Raw genomic sequence first — 7804 nt, forward strand, 5'->3', positions numbered from 1 at the left:
AAGACCCAATTCTGATAGTTTTTCTAAATATTATATAATATCCCTAAATCTTATACCAAGTTTTATATTTTTCAAAATTTTCTTCGAATTTGATTATCTTTATCGAATATTATATCAAAATCTTAAATAAGTTTTTAAATTTTTTACCCAAATTCTAATTTTCAAATTAATTTTTAGATGGATTAGGTGATTAGTTTTTTATTTTTTATTTTTTAATTTTAAGAAATATTAAATTTTTCAAAAAAAAAAAGTAGGTAAGATATGAACAAATATATAAAATTTTGATATTAGTCTCAGACAAATTAATATCAAGATTTATATATTTTTCACATTTTATCTAATATTTTTTTTGTAAATTTAATCTTCTTGAAATTTTTAAATCAAAATGATCAATCTCAAAAAATCTAATTGTTAAATACATTTAGAAATTTAAAAATTCTTATAATTTTTATGAAGCATGCTAGTTTTGTAAGTTGAAACGTGCTATTTTCGGTAATTTCTAAAATAACTCTATCAATTTTTCACTTTTTAAAATTGGCATGCTTTTAAAAAACTGGTTAAAATAGTTTTTTTTCAAGAAAATTACTATTTTTAACTCAAAAAGGTTTTTACCTTACAAAACTAACTTGTTTTTTAAAAACTAGTTTTTTATTCTTTTTTACTTTTTGAGATTTTCGATGGAATATCCCACACTATGAAAGTACCATTTTGACAAAGCTCTTAGGTGAAATTTCTATTGAGAATTTAAAAATAGAGAAATTTCCATAATTTTCATTTCTCATGGAATTTTGTGAAAGTTGGAGGTTTTTTTTTTTTTAACTTGGAATTGGTCTAACTCAAGTTTAATTAATTAGTTTTAAGGAAAAAAACATGATTTAAATAAAATAAAATAAAAGTACACACACGACATTTACTCGAATTCTTATCGGGAATGAAATGTAAATTTCTTGTATCAATATTAAATATTATTTAGAAGAAAAAAACAGCTATCCTTACTTAGGTACAATTTTTTCAGTAAGTCACTTTCTACAAAAGTTCCCTTCATTGTTTTTTTTTTTTTTTTAAGTTGGAATTGGTCTAACTTAAGTTTAATTAATTAGTTTCATGAAAAAACATGATTTAAATAAAATTTAAAAAAAGTACACACGACATTGTATCAATATTAAATATTATTTAAAAGAAAAAAAAAACAACTATCCTTACTTATGGCAAAGATGTATATCTAGGGAAAAAAAGCATTGGCTTCTGTCCAATTTCCTAATAAGGGACTTACCGGAAAATTGAACTTCCGAATAAGTTACTTACCAAGGATGCATAGTCCTTTTTTAATTAATTAATTTATTAAAAAAGAAACTTACATGTTTCCCGGTAGGTTGACTTACTGGAAAAGGTATTTAAAAAAAAATGTTGAATGAGAAATTTTAGCGAATCACGAGTTGCCACATCATCAATGAAAGCCCGAGCTTATTGGAAAAATTATAAGTTGGATTGGGTTGAGTAATTAAAGTCGCTCGGGTCCAACCCAATTCAAACCCATGGTGAAATTTTAGGCTAAATTAAAGATTAATCTCAAGCCCAGTGTTTTGATCCAACAACAAATGGGTCCAAGCCCAACTTTAGCCCAAACCCAATTTGGGCCGATTTGGGCTCAATAAAGCAATTAGGCCCAAGCCCATGTAAGGTTCATGAGAAACCTCTAAGGTCTTATCTCTTTATTTGGGAGGGGAGGTTTAAAGGCCAAAGCTCTCTGAAGATCTGAAATTCTGAAGCTCTGAGGGTTTGAAGATCACAACTCCTTCAAAGCTCTGAAGATCAAAAGACATACTAAAGCTCTGAAGATCAGAAGACATATTAAAGTTGTGAAGATCAAAAGACATATCAAAACTCTGAAGATCAAAAGACATACTAAAGTTTTGAAGATCAGAAGACATATTAAAGCTCTGAAGTTTTAACCTCTCAAAATCCAAATACTGAAGCTCCTAATTCTTGAAAACCAACGCTCTCAAGCTCTCAAGTGTTGAATACTAAAGCTTCTCAAAGTCTCGAAGACTAAAACACTCAAATTCTAAAGAACTGAAGATAACTATTTGAAGGTTTGAATATTATAAGACTTCAACAAACTGACTCACAACCTATAAGCTGAAAATTCAATCTCTTCGAACTCAAGGAAAAGCTCACAGGCCGCTCCAAGATGATCAACAGGCCCAAAGACTACTCCAAGTAGGTCATCAATTCTACATTCCAGAGAGCCCAAAGAGAATTCTCCCAACAAGCAGATCAGGAGATGATCAAACCCAAAGGTCGATCATCAAGCCCAAAGGTCGATCATCTAAGAAGATCCTCAAACCCGAAGGCCAATCGTCCAATGAGATCATCAAGCCGAAAAGTCGATCGTCCAAGAAGATCAACAAGCCCAAAGGTCGATCATCCAAGAAGATCAACAAGCCCAAAGGCCGATCATCCAAGGAGATCATCAAGCCCAAAGGCCGATCATCCAAGAAGATCAACAAGCCCAAAAACCGATCGTCCAAGAAGATCATCAAACCCAAAGGCCGATCATCCAAGAAGATCAACAAGCCCAAAGGCCGATCATCCAAGAAGATCAACAAGCCCAAAGGCCGATCATTCAAGAAGATCAACCAACTTAAAGATTATAGTTTATTTTGAAAGCATCAAAATATTATGTATTAGAGATTGTACTCATTTTCCATAAAATTAATACAAATACAAAGTTCAAGTTCCACGAAATAAATTTCTCTTGAATTCTCGTGCGAACAAATATTTATCAATACACTTTTTGTTAACAAAGTGTAAATATATTCCAGATTTTTCTATTTATAATAATTTTCCTAATCTATCTATATTTATTATTTAATTAAAATAGTTTAAATATATATAAAATAATAATAATAATAATAACAACAACAACAACAAAATTGTCACTTACCGGGAAGTTAATTAAGTAAGGAATGTTGTACTTTTTAAATAATAATTAAGAATTTTTTCCGAAAAAATTACATTTCCTTCTTGGTAAGTTTCTTGACGAAAAATTGAATTATGGAATTCATTTTGTGTGTTTAAGAACTTTTTTTAATCTAAATCATGTTTTTAAAATTAATTAATTAAATTTAAGTCTCTTTTCTAGCTCTGTTTTTATTGCTTTTGCTTTTAGTTTTGTAATAAGTTCTCCTCCTTTGCCAATCGGGTTGATTTTTCGACATGTTTCGTGGCTAAAGAGTAAGAACTTAGCTTGGGTTAGTTAGTTTAATTTCATTCCAATGTAATTCTTGAGACTCGTTTTGTAATTCCGTGAGTATTATTTTGACTTAACGGAATTTGTCTTGAGTAAAGTTTCAGCTTTCATGTATGGGATAATTTGACAAATTAGCTATGCATATTTATTTGACTGCTTTGATTGATCCTAATTTGTAATTATTAGGTATTCATCACTTAGAAGCAAAAGTTAAGTCAGTTTGTTGTGTTAATTAGGGATTCCAATTAACAAACATTTACTTTCTAACTTAGACAATTTTCATGCAATTAATCGGTTAGACGATGAAACCAATTAATTGGCTTAGTTTTGCCCTGAAGCTTAAAGCCTGTTAGTTAATTGATTGGTTGAGGATCCTCACTCTTATTTTAATTACCTTGATTTTTGGACTACCAGTTAGGATTCTAATTGAGTAGACTAAGTTTTTAGTTCAATTAATCTCACACAAATTTTTAGTAGTCTATGATAGAATTATTGAGGAATGAATTAGATTACAATTGCCCAGGCCGAGTGTTTGTTGATTGATAATTTTCACAATTATTACATTTCACTCCTTTTTGTTTTCAAAATTTGTTTTTAACAATCTTCACAAACCCCCTGGTTACTTTCTACAAGTTCCAACTTTTTAGGAATCCATATTAGGCTCTCTGTGGTTCGACCCTGAACTTGCTACTTATACTACTATTTAGTATAAAGGGTTTGTTCGGTGATTTATAAATTTTATTTGTATAGCAAGGGGTTTGGGAGCGATAGCAAAACTACCGCTATCAAATTTGGCACCGTTGCCGGGGAGCTGATAGAATCCTTAATTTTTGAAACTTGTAGTGTTTATCCTTGCTAATCAATTTTTCCTTTTAGTGCATGACCCACACTCCCCAGGGTGCTAGATTTTGTAGAGATCTCTAGGAAAGAGCGGAGAATTAGAAGAGAAAGGAGACAACAAGTTGCTCTTAACACGAGATTCGTGTTGAAGACACATTTGAAGGAGACGTCTCTGGAAATTTCCCAGTAATGCCCAAACGAGAAAAGACCCTTAAAGAGCTTGCAACCCTTGACTTCACTCAGTAGCCCTTGTGCATTGCCTATCCGGAGACAACAAGTAACTTTGAACTTAAATCTGGCTTAATTAACTTACTTCATGCCTTTTTTGGTTTGCAGGACGAAGACCCGCACAAACATTTGAAGGAATTCTATGTCGTGTGCAATGGAATGAATCTCAATGGGGTGACTCAGGAGCAGATCAATATGAGGGCATTCCCCTTTCATTGAAGGGAGATGCCAAGGAATGGCTCTATATTCTTCCGCCTGGAAGCATCGCGTCCTGGGTAGAACTACAGAGATAGTTCTTGGAGAAATTCTTTCCAACATCCCGAGCTGCTAACATCAGAAAGGAAATTTATAGCATCATGCAATTCGATGGAGAGACTCTTCATGAGTATTGGGAACAATTCAAAAAGATCTGTGCCAAGTTCCTCCATCATCAGATCTTAGACCAACTCTTGATCCAGTAATTTTATGAGGGACTGATGCAGACTGACAAAAGTAGTATAGATGCAGCTGCAGGAGGAGCCTTAGTCAATAAAACCCCGACTGAGGCAATGAACTTGATAGCTACTATGGCAGCAAATTCTCAACAGTTTGGAACTAGAGCTACAGTCAGTGTAAAGTCCGCCAATGAGGTAAATGAACCTAAGAAAGAAATTTCTGACTTAGTTTCTGCTGTGAAACAGTTGGCGAAAGTAGAGATTGGACAACCTGCTACTGTTTGCCAAGTATGTCATGGAACTGGCCATTCAACCGACATTTGCCCAAGTGCTCTACAAGGAGAAATTCTTGAGGTGAATGTCGTTGGAGGCTACAATTATAATGGGCAAAGCAGACGACAGGACCCATTTAGTCAGACCTACAATCCTGGGTGGAGAGACCACCCAAACTTCAAATGGGGAGGATAGAATGAGCAGACCCAGCTTAATCATGGAGCTCCGTCTGGTTCAGGTATGTCCTTGGAAGACATTATTAAAAGTCTTACTGACAACTCTTTTAAATTTCAACAAGATACACAACATTTTCAACAAGCTACAAGGAAAGTCATTGAAGCTTTGGGGACCCAAGTCTCATAACTAGCCACCTCAATGAGCAAATTGGAGAGACAATTTGGCAAACTTCCATCCCAACCTGAGTCAATGCTTAGTGCAATCACATTGAGGAGTAGCAAGGAGTTGGAGCCACCTGTTGAGTCAGTGAAAGAGCCAGAATTGGAGAAGCCAGAAATTCCTTCTTCAGATCAAACCATTTTGCCACCACGAAATAAATAGGGAGTATCTTCTCACCCTTATCCTCTTTTAGATGCATATGTACCTAAAGCCCCTTTTCCTTCCTAGTTTGCTAGGCTAAAGGAAGCAATTGCAGTCAAAGACAAGGAGCTTTTGGAGATGTTTAGAAGGGTTGAGATAAATATTCCTCTCCTCGAAGCCGTCAAGAAAATCCCTAAATATGCCAATTTTTTTAAGGAGTTTTGCATGAGGAAAAGACAAGCCAAGGAAAAAGAGAAAATGGTGGTAAACCAATCCGTATTTTTAATCCTATAGAAAAAATTGCCAGAAAAACAAAAGGAATCCAGGTATGTTTTCTCTCCATTGCATCATAGGCAAAAAGAAAATTGATAGGGCCATGCTAGATTTGGGTGCATCAATAAATGTTATGCCTTATTCAATTTATCAAGAATTAAAATTAAAGGGTTTAACCGAAATTGGAGTTGTCATACAATTACCAGATATGTCATTTATTCACCCATTAGGAGTCATAGAGGATGTCCTAGTTTAGGTTAATGAGTTGCTTTTTTATGCTGATTTCTATGTTTTAAGATGGAAGAGCCCATATCCATCTCATTTGCATCAATCTTGCTTAGGTGGCCTTTTATGAAGACGACTAAGACTAAGATTGATGTAGATAAGAGCACTTTGTCTGTGGAGTTCGATGGTGAGTTGGTCAAGTTCAATATTTTCGATGCTATGAAAACTTCCACCGTAGGGCAAGTACATTATTTGTGCTAGATTGATGTGTTTGACTCTCTTGAGTAAGAGGTTATATGGGATGTCTATGATGACGATGAGGATGACTCGGGAGATTTAATCCCCCTTGGAGAGCTTGCCACCTTGTCCATGATAGAGCCGGTAAGTATACCCTCATGTTCTGATGATGAATCTTCTGACAAGGTGCTTCCTTTTGTTTTGCAGGCACCTAAATTGGAACTGAAGGAGCTCCCAGACCACTTAAAGTATGCCTATCTGGGGGAAGTTGAGACCTTGCCTGTTATTATCTCCAAGCATCTAACTGAGGAACAAGAAAAGCAGTTGGTTGAGGTACTGCATAAATATAAAATGACCATTGGATTGACGCTGGCCGACATTAAAGGTATTAGTCCTACTGTATGCATGCATGGAATCTCTTTGGAAGATGGAGCTAAGCCTTGTCGACAGCTCCAATGACGTGTGAATCCTGTCTTAATGAGGTAGTTATGAAAGAGGTCTTCAAACTCTTGGATTCAACTATTATTTATCCTATCCCTGATAGTGAGTGTGTCAGTTCTATTCATGTAGTGCCTAAAAAAATGGGTATTACTGTGGTTAAAAATGATGAGGGTAGTTTGATTCCTGTTAAGGTCTAGAATGGGTGGAGAATGAGTATAGATTTTGGGAAATTAAATGTTGTAACTAGAAAACCACTTCCCCATTCCATTTATTGACAGATGCTTGAAAGACTTGCTGGAAAGCCCTCTTTATGTTTTCTCGATGGTTTTTTTGGTTTCTATCAGATCCCGATAAATCAAGAAGACCAACAGAAGATGACATTTACATGTCCTTGTGGCACCTTCACTTTCAGAAGAATGCCATTTGGACTATGTAACACTCCCGACACCTTTCAGTTATGTATGATGTCCATATTTTATGAGTATATTGAGAAATGCATGGAGGTTTTTATGGATGACTTTACTGTATATGGAGACTCATTTGTTGATTGTCTATCTAATTTGTCTAGGGTGCTGGAAAATGCATTGAGTCTAACCTTGTTCTGAATTTTGAAAAGTGTCATTTTATGGCCTCCCATGGCATAGTTTTAGGACATATAGTATTTGAACATGGCATAGAGGTAGATCCTACTAAAATTGATGTTATTACTAAGCTCCCTTACCCCATAAATGTGAGGGAGGTTCGTTCATTTCTTGGTCATGTAGGTTTCTATCGTAGGTTCATTAAAGATTTCAGTAAGATTGCTCAACCGATGACCTCTCTTCTCCAAAAAGACGTGGCCTTTGATTTTACTGACGAATGCAAAAAAAAGTTTTGATGTGCTAAAGAATGTCTTGTCGTGCGCTCCAGTTATTCAGGCTTCTCGTTGAGACCTTCCCTTATAGATCATGTACGATGTGAGTGACCATGCTGTGGGAGCAATGTTGGGCCAGGAGATTGATAAGAAACATCATGTTATCTACTATGCTTCGAAGCCCTCAACCCAGCTCAATGCAGCTACACC

Source organism: Benincasa hispida, chromosome 9 (assembly GCF_009727055.1).
Source record: "Benincasa hispida cultivar B227 chromosome 9, ASM972705v1, whole genome shotgun sequence".
Taxonomy (NCBI): Eukaryota; Viridiplantae; Streptophyta; class Magnoliopsida; order Cucurbitales; family Cucurbitaceae; genus Benincasa; species Benincasa hispida.